Below are 12,463 nucleotides of genomic sequence, written 5' to 3' on the forward strand. Positions count from 1 at the left end.
CTTTAACACATGGGCCTCTGGGGGACATTCAAGATCCAAACTATAGCAGGCACTGTGCAAAGTACTTTTTGGTAGTAGTTTATGCAATTCTTTTTTTTTTTTTTTATTGTAAACAAATGGGATACATGTTGTTTCTCTGTACATGGCGTAAAGGCATACCATTTGTGTAATCATAAATTTACATAGGGTAATGCTGTTTGATTCATTCTGTTATTTTTCCCTTCCCCCCCACCCCTCCCACCCCTCTTTTCCCTCTACACAGTCCTTCCTTCCTCCATTCTTGCCCCCCTCCCTAACCCTAACTCTAACCCTAACACTAACCCCTCCTACCCCCCATTATGTGTCATCATCCACTTATTAGTGATATCATTCGTCCTTTGGTTTTTTGAGATTGGCTTATCTCACTTAGCATGATATTCTCCAATTTCATCCATTTGCCTGCAAATGCCGTAATTTTATCATTCTTTATGGCTGAGTAATATTCCATTGTATATATATATATATATATACCACAGTTTCTTTATCCATTCATCAATTGAAGGACATCTAGGTTGGTTCCACAATCTGGCTATTGTGAACTGAGCAGTTATGAACATTGATGTGGCTGTATCTCTGTAATATGCTGATTTTAAGTCCTTTGGGTATAGGCCAAGGAGTGGGATAGCTGGGTCAAATGGTGGTTCCATTCCAAGTTTTCTAAGGAATCTCCACACTGCTTTCCAGAGTGGCTGCACTAATTTGCAGCCCCACCAGCAATGTATGAGTGTACCTTTCTCCCCACATCCTCGCCAACACCTGTTGTTGCTTGTATTCTTGATAATCGCCATTCTAATTGGGGTGAGATGGAATCTTAGGGTGGTTTTGATTTGCATTTCTCTTATTACTAGAGATGTTGAACATTTTTCCATATGTTTGTTGATTGCTTGTAGATCTTCTTCTGTGAAGTGTTTATTCATTTCCTTAGCCCATTTGTTGATTGGATTATTTGCATTCTTGGTGTAGAGTTTTTTGAGTTCTTTATAGATTCTGGAGATTAGTGCACTATCTGAAGTATGATTGGCAAAGATTTTCTCCCACTCTGTAGGTTCTTTCTTCGCATTGCTGATAGTTTCCTTTGCTGAGAGAAAGCTTTTTAGTTTGAATCTATCCCAGTTATTGATTCTTGTTTTTATTTCTTGTGCTATGGGAGTCCTATTGAGGAAGTCTGGTCCTAAGCCGACATGTTGAAGCTCTGGACCTACTTTTTCTTCTATAAGATGCAAGGTCTCTGGTCTGATTTCCAAGGTCCTTAATCCATTTTGAGTTTAGTTTCGTGCATGGTGAGAGATATGGGTTTAGTTTCATTCTGTTGCATATGGATTTCCAGTTTTCCCAGCACCATTTGTTGAAGAGGCTATCTTTCTCCATTGCATATTTTTGGCATCTTTGTCTAGTATGAGAAAGTTGTATTTATTTGGGTTTGGGTCCGTGTCCTCTATTCGGTACCATTGATCCACCTTTCTATTTTGGTACCAATACTATGCCGTTTTTGTTAGTATTGCTTTGTAATAGAGTTGAAGATCTGGTATTGCGATACCCCCTGCTTCACTCTTTCTGCCAAGGATTGCTTTAGCTCTTCTGGGTTTCTTATCATTCCAAATGAATTTCATAATTTCTTGCTCTATTTCTGTAAGGTACATCATTGGGATTTTAATTGGAATTGCATTGAATCTGTATAGCACTTTTGGTAGTATGGCCATTTTGACAATATTAATTCTTCCTATCCAAGAACATGGGAGATCTTTCCATCTTCTAAGGTTTTCTTTAATTTCTTTCTTTAGTGTTCTGTAGTTCTCATTGTAGAGGTCTTTCACCTCTTTTGTGAGATTGATTCCCAAGTATTTTATTTTTTTCGAAGCTATTGTGAATGGGGTAGTTTTCCTAATTTCTCTTTCTGAAGATTCATCACTTATATATAAAAATGCCTTAGATTTATGTGCATTGATCTTATATCCTGCTACTTTACTGAATTCACTTGTGAGATCTAAAAGTTTTCTGGTGGAATTTCCTGGTTCCTCTAAGTATATAATCATATCATCAGCAAATAGGGATAGTTTGAGTTCTTCTTTTCCTATTCGTATCCCTTTAATTTTTTTGGTCTGTCTAATTGCTCTGGCTAGAGTTTCAAGGACAATATTGAATAGAAGTGGTGAAAGAGGGCATCCCTGCCTTGTTCCAGTTTTTAGGGGGAATGCTTTCAGTTTTTCACCATTTAGAATGATATTAGCCATGGGCTTAGCATAGATGGCCTTTACAATGTTAAGGAATGTTCCCACTATCCCTATTTTTTCTAGTGTTTTGAGCATGAAGGGGTGCTGTATTTTATCAGATGCTTTTTCTGCATCTATCGAAATAATCATGTGATTCTTGACTTTAAGTCTATTGATATGGTGAATTACATTTATTGATTTCCTGATGTTGAACCAACCTTGCATCCCTGGGATGAAACCCACTTGATCATGGTGCACTATCTTTTTAATATGTTTTTGTATGCGATTTGCTAAAATTTTGTTGAGAATTTTTGCGTCGATGTTCATTAAGGATATTGGTCTGAAATTTTCTTTCCTCGATGTGTCTCTGTCTGGTTTAGGTATCAGGGTAATATTGGCTTCATAGAATGAGTTTGGGAGGGTTCCCTCCTCTTCTATTTTATGGAATACTTTGAGAAGTATTGGAATGAGCTCTTCTTTAAAGGTTTTGTGGAACTCAACTGAGAACCCATCTGGTCCTGGACTTTTCTTTGTTGGTAGGTTTTTGATGACTTCTTCTATTTCATTACTTGAAATTGGTCTATTTAAATTGTGTATGTCCTCCTCGTTCAGTTTAGGCAATTCATATGTCTCTAGAAACCTGTTGATGTCTTCGAAATTTTCTGTTTTGTTGGAGTATAGATTTTCAAAATAGCTTCTAATTATGTTTTGTATTTCAGTCGTGTCTGTTGTGATATTTCCTTGTTCATTCCGAATTTTAGTGATTTGGGTTTTCTCTCGTCTTCTCTTTGTTAGTGTGGCTAAAGGTTTATCAATTTTGTTTATTTTTTTGAAGAACCAACTATTTATTTTGTCAATTTTTTCTATTGTTTCTTTTGTTTCAATTTCGTTGATTTCAGCTCTGAGTTTAACTATTTCCTGTCTTCTACTACTTTTGTTGTTGGTCTGTTCTTCTTTTTCTAGGGCTTTGAGCTGTAGTGTTAGGTCGTTTATTTTTGAGTTTTACTTCTTTTATTAAATGCACTCCATGAAATAAATTTTCCTCTAAGTACTGCTTTCATAGTGTCCCAGAGATTTTGATATGATGTTTCTTTGTTCTCATTTACCTCTAAGAATTTTTTAATTTCCTTCCTAATATCTTCTGTTATCCATTCATCATATAGTAGCATATTGTTTAATCTCCAGGTGTTGGAGTAGTTTCTGTTTTTTACTCTTTCATTTATTTCTAACTTCAATCCATTATGATCTGATAGAATACAAGGTAGTGTCTCTATCTTCTTGTATTTGCTGACATTAGCTTTGTGGCATAATATATGGTCTATTTTAGAGAAGGATCCATGTGATGCTGAGAAGAAAGTGAATTCGCTCTTGGATGGATGGTATTTTCTATAAATGTTGTTAAGTCTAAATTATTGAATGTGTTATTGAGATCCATGGTTTCTTTGTTCAATTTTTGTTTGGAAGATCTGTCCAGTGGTGAGAAAGGCGTGTTAAAATCACCTAGTATTATTGTGTTATGGTCTATTTGGTTTCTAAAATTGAGAAGGATTTGTTTGACATACATGGATGAGCCACTGTTTGGGGCATAGATGTTTATGATTGTTATATCTTGCTGATTTATGCTTCCCTTAAGTAGTATGAAATATCCTTCTTTATCCCTTCTGACTAACTTTGGCTTGAAGTCCACATTTTCTGAAATGAGGATGGATACTCCAGCTTTTTTGCTGAGTCCATGTGCATGGTATGTTTTTCCCCATCCTTTCACCTTTAGTCTATGGGTATCTCTTTCTATGAGGTGAGTCTCTTGCAGGCAACATATTGTTGGATCGTTCTTTTTGATCCAATCTGCCCGTCTATGTCTTTTGATTGATGAATTCAGGCCATTAACATTCAGGGTTATTATTGAGATATGATTTGTATCCATGGTCATTTGGTTCATTTTTTTAAATTTTATTTATTTATTTATTTTTTTGACACAACTTGGTTCCTCCTTTATTTGACAGTTCCTTTAGGATAATTCCTCCCTTTGCTGATTTGCTTCTTTGTTTTTTTATCTCTTCCTCATGGAATATTTTGCTGAGAATGTTTTGTAATGCTGGCTTTCTTTTTGTAAATTCTTTTAGCTTTTGTTTATCATGGAATGATTTTATTTCATCGTCAAATTTGAAGGTAAGTTTTGCTGGGTATAAGATTCTTGGTTGGCATCCATTTTCTTTCAGAACTTGAAAAATGTTGTTCCAGGCCCTTCTAGCTTTTAGGGTCTGTATTGAAAAATCTGCTGATATCCATATTGGTTTCCCCCTGAATGTAATTTGGTTCTTTTCTCTCACAGCCTTTAAAATTCTGTCTCTATTTTGTATGTTAGGTATTTTCATTATAATGTGCCTTGGTGTGGGTCTGTTGTAATTTTGTGTATTTGGAGTCCTATAAGCCTCTTGAACTTGATTTCCATTTCATTCTTCAGATTTGGGAAATTTTCTGATATTATTTCATTGAAAGATTGTTCATTCCTTTGGTTTGTTTCTCTAAGCCTTCCTCAATCCCAGTAATTCTCAAATTTGGCCTTTTCATGATATCCCATAGTTCTTCCAGATTCTGTTCATGATTTCTTACCATCTTCTCTGTTTTCAACTTTGTTTTCAAGGTTAAATATTTTGTCTTCAATATCTGAAGTTCTGTCTTCCAGGTGTTCTATCCTATTGGTTATGCTTTCTATGGAGTTCTTAATTTGGTTTATTGTTTCCTTCATTTCAAGGATTTCTGTTTGTTTTTTTTTCAATATCTCTAACTCTTTATTGAAATGACCTTTGCTTCCTGTATTTGCTCTTTTAACTGCCAATTGGTGCGATCTTTCAATGCCTGCATTTGCTCTTTCATCTCATCATTCAGTGCCTGCATTTGCTCTTTCATCTCATCGTTTGCTTCCCTGATCATTTTAATTATGTACATTCTGAACTCCCTTTCTGTCATTTCTTCTGCCATGCTGTCGTTGGATTTTATTGATGTAACATCTAGATTTGTTTGGGGCATTTTCTTCCCTTGTTTTGTCATATTGTTCAGGAATCAGTGGGTCATTAAGATATTGCAGATTTCCTCTATTGACTTATAATGTCCCTGAAGATTGCTAGTATATCCCCTCTTATCCTTCAGTAACCTGAAGTCTTGGAGGAAGTTGATAATGCGGTGTTCCACGAAGAAGCTGCCTCTCTAGGGGTGGTGACCCTCAGGTGGCGTATATTTCCTGATAGTGAGCAGAGGTGCCTCCACTTGTTGACCAATGGTCATCCAAAGGGGAACTAGGCTGTGGGTTGAGGCAAGGCCTGTTTGTGCCTGTGTCTCTGGTTTTACCGTCCTTGTGGGAAAACCTCACCCGGCAGGGAAGACTCACCCGGTGGGGAGGTCTCGCTGGTCAGTTCCCCTCCTAGAGGTTCCCCCCAATCTGCAACTACCGCCTGGGCTGGGCTGTCTTCCTCTGCAACGTTCCCAGGGGCCCAGACCTACCTCCTGGGCCTGGGAGCCTCACCCTTCGCAGACGAGTCTCCTTAGGCTGCCTCTCCCAGAGAATCTGCCCGCAGTCCTGGAAACTTTGCTCCGCCCCTAGGCATGTCTCTGTGCGGCTCTTCCACCAAGAAGCCGCCTAGGTCCTGGGACCCTGCTCTGCACCTAATCGCCTGGTTATGCGGCCCCTCCTCTGAGCCGCCACCTGGAGCCCCGTACAATAGCTCCGAGATCCAGAGACCTGCCACACACCTCCTCCTCCGGACAGCCGCCCGGTTTCCGACGCAGTCACTAGGAGTCCAAGCAACTCACTTTGCGTCTCCTCCTCCCGCCAACTGCCCGTAGCCCTAGGCAGTCACTTCAAGTCCAAGTGACCCGCCCTGTTCCTCCTCCTCCTCGGGGTAGCCCCCCGGGTGTTCAGGAGCGGTGGCTCGGAGACCAAGCGACCCACCGCACTCCTCCTCCAGGCAGGCCACCGGTGTTCAGGAGCGGTCGCTTTGAGTGCAATCAACTCACCACTCGCCTCCTCCTCTGGCAACCGCCTGTGGCTCTGATGCAGTCACTCCTAGACCAAGCGACCCACCGCGCTTCTCCTCTTCCTCTGGGCAACCCCCCGGGTGTTCAGAAGCGGTTGTTCGAGTCCAAACAGCTCGCGATGCAGCTCCTCCTCTGGCAACCGCCTGTGGCTCTGATGCAGTCACTCCTAGACCAAGCGACCCGCCGCACTCCTCCTCTTCCTCCGACCCACGCAGCTCCTCCTCTGGCAGCCGCCTGGAGCCCCAGTGGTTGCTCCGAGTCCAAGCGCTGTGCTGAGCCGCCTCCTCTACGATGATCCCAGTTGTCCGTGTTTACCGCTCCAGTGGGGGGAGGGGCGTCTCGCCGAGCAACTCTACTTCACAAAGTTCCCTGCGTTCCGGGGCTACCGCCCCATCTGGGACGCCTCCCCAATGGGAGAGACTCACCCGGCGGTTTTGAGTTGGTCCCAAGTCTCTCACTATCTCCTCTTTTGAATCCTGCGTCCTGGAGCAACGTGAAATGCAGCCGCCCTCTAGGCCGCCATCTTGAAACCTCTAATTGGTGCTCTTGACTACTTGCGGTATAGATAAAAAAACTGAGGCCAGGGAGTTAGGACACTCACCCACAGTCCCCAGTTAGTAAGCGGCAGAGCCAGGGTTCATGTCAGGCTCTCTGGGAGCAAAAGAAAGTGGAATTGAAAGACTAGTGGAGTTCACAGGTCCAAAAGGAGAGTAGATCCAGCACGTCCCCAAGACCGCTCTGGAGCGGACTTGAATGGGACTCCATGGATTTCTCTCCAGAGCATGGTTTGGTAGAAATGTGATGTGAGACACATATTTAACTGAATTTCCTAATAGCCTCATTTAAAAAAGAAACTAAATTGATTCAAATACTATTTTCTTGAATCCAGTACAGCTAAAAAGTTATCATTTCCATGTGAAATCACTAAAAAAAAAACAAAAAACAAAGTCAACTGGAATTTCCCATTCTTTCATCATACTCAATAGCCAAACTCATTGTCTCCCTGATGCTTTGAGTGCGTCTTGATTTGCACCGGCCACAACCCCCACTCAGGGACCCTGGGAGGCTGGTGGCTACCGTACGGGCCATGCAGCCTTAGCAAGAGAAGATTCACTGACTTGGCCCCGTGGACTCCAGGTCACTTGCTTCCTCTCCCTCTGTTCAGCCTCCCCCTGCAGGAGACCCAGAAAGCAGTGGGTCCCTCCCTGGGCTGGGTGTCCAGACCAGGAGCTGTCAGCTGTTTCTAGAAGGCGTGATCTTGTCTGATCTGGACTTTTAGACCACTGGTGTTGACCTCAAGGCATGTGTAGACCCAGTGTCAGGAGTCAGAAGAGACCAGGGAGGTGAGATTGGTTCCAGAAGGTTCTGTCCATGCTGATGACTCTGTTGCCTTCCTTGGTTCGGGAAGCCAGTACAAAGGTCTGATTAGGCCACCAGGCCAGCGAAGGTCAGCTCAGCTCCACATGGTGGCACGAGGGCTGTGTGTACCAGCAGGGGACCATCCGGGGAGGCTGCTGACTCCCCACCTGCCAGGGCTCCCTCAGTGGCCCCGCAGGGTTCCTGAGGCTGACGGTTAGGTCCCCTTGAGTGCCAAGCTGAACCGAGGCCCCAGCCACCCGGGACGGTCCAGGCGACCACACTGCCTGCCTTTACAGCCTGTGCGAGAGAGGACACTGGTTCTGGGAGGCCACAGAGCGGTGACAGAGGCGTATTTATCTGAGGCACACGGTGGCCAGTCACCCACAGCCTCTGGAGCAGCAGGACTTGGCTCATGTGCTGTATGTGAAGCATCAGGACCATTTAGGCCTCCAGGGACATAACAACCCCAAGCCAGGCTCCCTGTATAGGAACAGAAGGGAGGGAGGGGTGCTCCCTCAGCAGGCTGAGAACCCCAGGCCTTCCCTGGACTCAGGGGCTTAAACCTTGTCATCAGAAAGCTGGACTCTGTGTGGCAGCCTGTTAGAAAAGTGTCCTCAGCCTGTGCTCACCTGGCACCCTCTGTCAGTGTTCTGAGGCTGCTCACCAAAGCACCACAGGCTTGAAAGAACCTCCCCTGCCTTTCCCATCTCCCCTGCCATCAAGGGTCCATTTCAGTGTTCTCTGTTGTTTGTTTGGCCTGCTTCTTGGTTCTTGTGTCAGTCAACTTTCTGTTACTATAACAAAAAGAACCTGAGAAAATCAACTGAAAAAGAGGAAAGGTTTATTTTGGTTCACCGTTTAGGAGGTGTCCCTCCATGATTGCCCTGTCACTTTGCATGTGTAGTGGTACATTGTGGCAGAAGAAAACTGCTCTCCTCATGGCCAGGGAACAAAAGAGAAAGAGACCATGGTCCCACAACGCCCTTCAAAGACACACCCTGAGTGACCCAATGACCTCCCACCTCTTAAAATTTCCAGCACCTCCCAACAGGGTCCAACTGGGGACCAAGACTTTAACATGGGGCCTTTGTTGAACATTCCTTGAGCCCTTGTTCTGCCTTTATATCTCGGCTCAGTACCATGTTCTCCAGGGAGGCTCTGTGCGGTCAGCTCCCACGGCACCCCTTATTCACGACACACACCACCACGCTCATTAAATAACCGCATAATTAACAAGGCCTGATAGTTAATCATGAAAGAATTGTTTACTCTCAGGAGTTCTATTCCAGGACTCCTGCCTGTCTTGGTCACTGCTGTGTCCTTTGTCCTGCCCTGGCTACCTGGTCAGTGGCCCAGCACTGAACACCTACTGTGTGCTAGCTGTGTGCTTGGCATGTATTAGTTCCCTGCAAGTAGCAGTGGACTGGGTGATGGGGCTGGATCTGAGCTTGGATAGGAGTTGGTGAGACTTAGAAGCAGAGGAACGTTATCTGTCCAGAAAGGAAAGAAGGCAGAAAAGGCTGGGGCTGGACACGGCCACCTCGAGGACCCTCCCTTGGGGAGCCTGGGGGTCCTGGGCCCATCCTGGCTGGTGCTGGCCTACCTGAGGGGCAGCTCTCCCCAGCCATGATGTCACCCACTTCTGTGGCACCTGTGCTTCACTGTGGGCAGTGGGAGGCAAGGGTGCGTGCTTGGCATGGATTCAGATTTGGGTTGAGTCTTTCATCTTCTAGAACATTCTCTCTTGGTTAGTGAGATCATGGTGTCACTGGCAACCCAAGGTTAAATAAAACCAGGCTCACTCTTTCGAGGTGCTGGAGTGTCAGCTGAGCCCAAAGCACAGACTCAGATACCAGAAGTTTGACCTGCTCTCCAAGCTGTCCTGCAAGATTTGGCCTCACCTCTAACTAGACATTTCATGGCACCAACAGTTGCCAAGGTTCTGTTGTGGCAGAGGTGCTAGGAAGATGGAGGGAAGTAATAATGTCAGATCCCTGGCCTCGGTGAGCTCACAGACTGTGGGGCAGAAAGACAGGAGAAGAGGCGGCCACTGCCTCAAAATGAAGACAGAGCCTTACCTCACACCATACACCCAAAGCCCATACGGTCAAGAACTTATAGACTCTAAGTTTTAGCAGGAAATACATAATACCTTTATGATCTTCATATAGCTAGGTGTCTCTTTAAGTGGCCCTAAAGTCCAAACCGTGGAGGAAAAACCATGGACACGTGTATGGTGTTAATATTGTGAACTTCTGTTCACCAGAAAACAGTGAAGACATTCAACAGGCGAGCCACCTGGGGAGACTTATGTTTGCTCTGCGCGCGATCAGTGGGCTAGGGCTGTCAGTCACCTCTGCTATGACCCTTTCCAACAAGGTCACGTTCTGCATGGGGGGTTACATAATTCAAGCCATAGCAGCACGTCACTGCTGACTAATTGGTAACCACAATACTTAAGAGCCTTTTGTAAATCATCAAGAGAAAGACAAATACCTACTAGAAAAATGAGCAAAGAGAAACGAAGGGGATTTTCACAGAAGGGAAAGTGTGAATTACTGACAAACACGGAAAGGTGTCCCCGCTCTTCAGGAGGATGTTGCCTTATAAACTAAACCCGTAATAAGATACCCACAGAACAAGGATAACCTAAGCCTGACAATAACAAATACCGTCCAGCCTGAAATCAGCGGTATCATCAGCCACACGGTGGGCGGCTCTGAACTTACCCAGAAAGTCAGAAAATCGCTGTCTCTGAACAAAAAAGGAAACAGTGTTGTCCCCCTTGATCCAGTTTCACGTTCCTTGATTTAAGTTGACGGGGTCTACCGTAATCAGAATTAAATGGAAAATTCCAGAAAGAATTCATAAACGTTAAGTGACTTTTATTTCAATGTATTATTATAATTGTTCTATTTTATTATGAATTATCATCATTGCTCTTGCTGTGCCTAATGTATAAGTTAAACTGCACCATAGGTATGGGTATATAGGCAACGGCAGTTTTTACCAGACTCGACACTGTCTGGGGTCTGAGGCATCCATGGAGGGTCTTGGATCCATCCCCACAGATAAGGAATAAAGGGGACCCCTGCACAATTAGATCCACACCTGCCCGGATTTTCCATCCGAGAAATATGTGGTACCATTTGACAGCTGCGTATTTTAACGGTCACACTGATCTTGCATGCGTTTGCTAAACCGGGCGCTACGCACCAGCTCCTGTCACCTGGCTGGGAGGCTTCTGTGCTTCCCCTCTGCTGGTGTCTGAAGTTCAGCCCTTTTTGAGCAATTAGTCAGGCAGTTCATGTCAAGTGGAAGAAAAAGACCTTGAGTTTCCCTGACCAGTGAGCCCATGCTTGGGGTTTTGTTTTTGTTTTTGTTTTGGAAGAAAGAGATGCCAGGGGTTAAACTCAGGGGCACTTGACCTCTGAGCCCTATTTTGTATTTTACTTAGAGATGGGGTCTCAGTGAGTTGCTCAGCACCTCACTTTTGCTGAGGCTGGCCTTAAACTCCTCGATCCTCCTGCCTCAGCCTCCCGAGCCGCTGGGATGACAGGCGTGCACCCCCGCACCCTGCCTATGCTTAAGTTTTATGAGGACGTGAAGGAACATGCCTAAGTGTCCAGTTGAAGTTGTTTAAAATAGCCCAGCGCTGTGGCGCACCTATAATCCCAGCGTCTGGGGAGGCTGAGGCAGGAGGATCACGAGTTCAAAGCCAGCCTCAGCAGCTTAACGAGGTACTAAGCAACTCAAAGAGAGCCCGTCTCTAAATAAAAAATACAAAAAAAGGCTGCAGATGTGACCGAGTGGTTGAGTGCCCCTGAGTTCAATCCCTGGTGCCAAAAAAGAAAAAGAAAAAGAAAAAGATAACCTTAGTGTCTAGCACTAGGAAAGTGGTTACAGCTTGTTACAGTATTTCAACCTCATGGACTGTTACATGTGGACATTAAAAATGATACTTATGATGTCTAGATCAGCAAATGGCAAGGTGTGTGTGTGTGTGTGTGTGTGTGTGTGTGTGTGTGTGTGTGTTTAAGATTTTTTAAAAAGGCAGCTACACAAATATTATATCTGTATTGACAATGGCTGGGGGTGCTTTTAGAGGGGGAAAAAGAAAAGAGAGCATTTGGTGGAATGTGTAAAATGCTGGGATTGTGGGTGGATTTTGCTTTTAGAAAAATCCATTCCTATTGTAAGGTTGTTTGTGCAGTAAATTAAGAGACAAAAGACTACCCAGGTGCAGGGGGGCGGGAGCAGCTGAGTTTGGGCTTCTCGGAAGTTGTGTGCACACAGCCGAGCCTTCTGCAAGGTGAGGCCAGCAAAGGGGCCATTTAGAAGCACTTCAAAGAAAGCTGTCAGGAGGCGAGCCGGGCTCTTGTTTTCCCCAGAAAATGTCTTTTGTCCCAGATGGTTTTCTTTGATTTCCTTTTTATTGATGAGAACGTGTGCACTCAAAGGCTGCAGGAAGAGAGGCTTTTGTCTGGGTGGAGAGCTCCGCAGCGTGTGCTGGGGAGCTTGGGGTGGCTTCTGGCTTCATTTGAGTAATTTGCAGACGGGTCTATTTTGGATCTCCCTAGCCCACCCCACGTGGTCGGACCAAATTAAGCTCATCAGACTCTTACAAGAAAGGAAAGGAGCTTTGTTCCTGTGTGATATCGCCTCCAAATGAGAAGTCCCTTCTCTCATCTCAGGTTCGATTGTCTTGAGCTGGAGTCGGGCAGGTGACAGAATGTCATGCTGATGTCCCTCTGGGACTGAGGTGTGGCAACAGCTTGTCCTCCACGTTGCGGGCCACTTGGCTAGTTCTCAGGGTCATT

The 12,463-nt window shown here is 44.6% G+C and overlaps 1 protein-coding gene across 2 annotated transcripts in view; it reads left to right on the forward strand.

Annotated features, from left to right (window-relative positions):
- The window catches only part of Syt17 (synaptotagmin 17), a 77,795-nt gene that overhangs the window by 28,857 nt on the left and 36,475 nt on the right, over positions 1-12,463 (forward strand). The window lies entirely within an intron of this gene.

This window comes from Sciurus carolinensis, chromosome 18 (genome assembly GCF_902686445.1).
Source record: "Sciurus carolinensis chromosome 18, mSciCar1.2, whole genome shotgun sequence".
NCBI classification, from domain to species: Eukaryota; Metazoa; Chordata; class Mammalia; order Rodentia; family Sciuridae; genus Sciurus; species Sciurus carolinensis.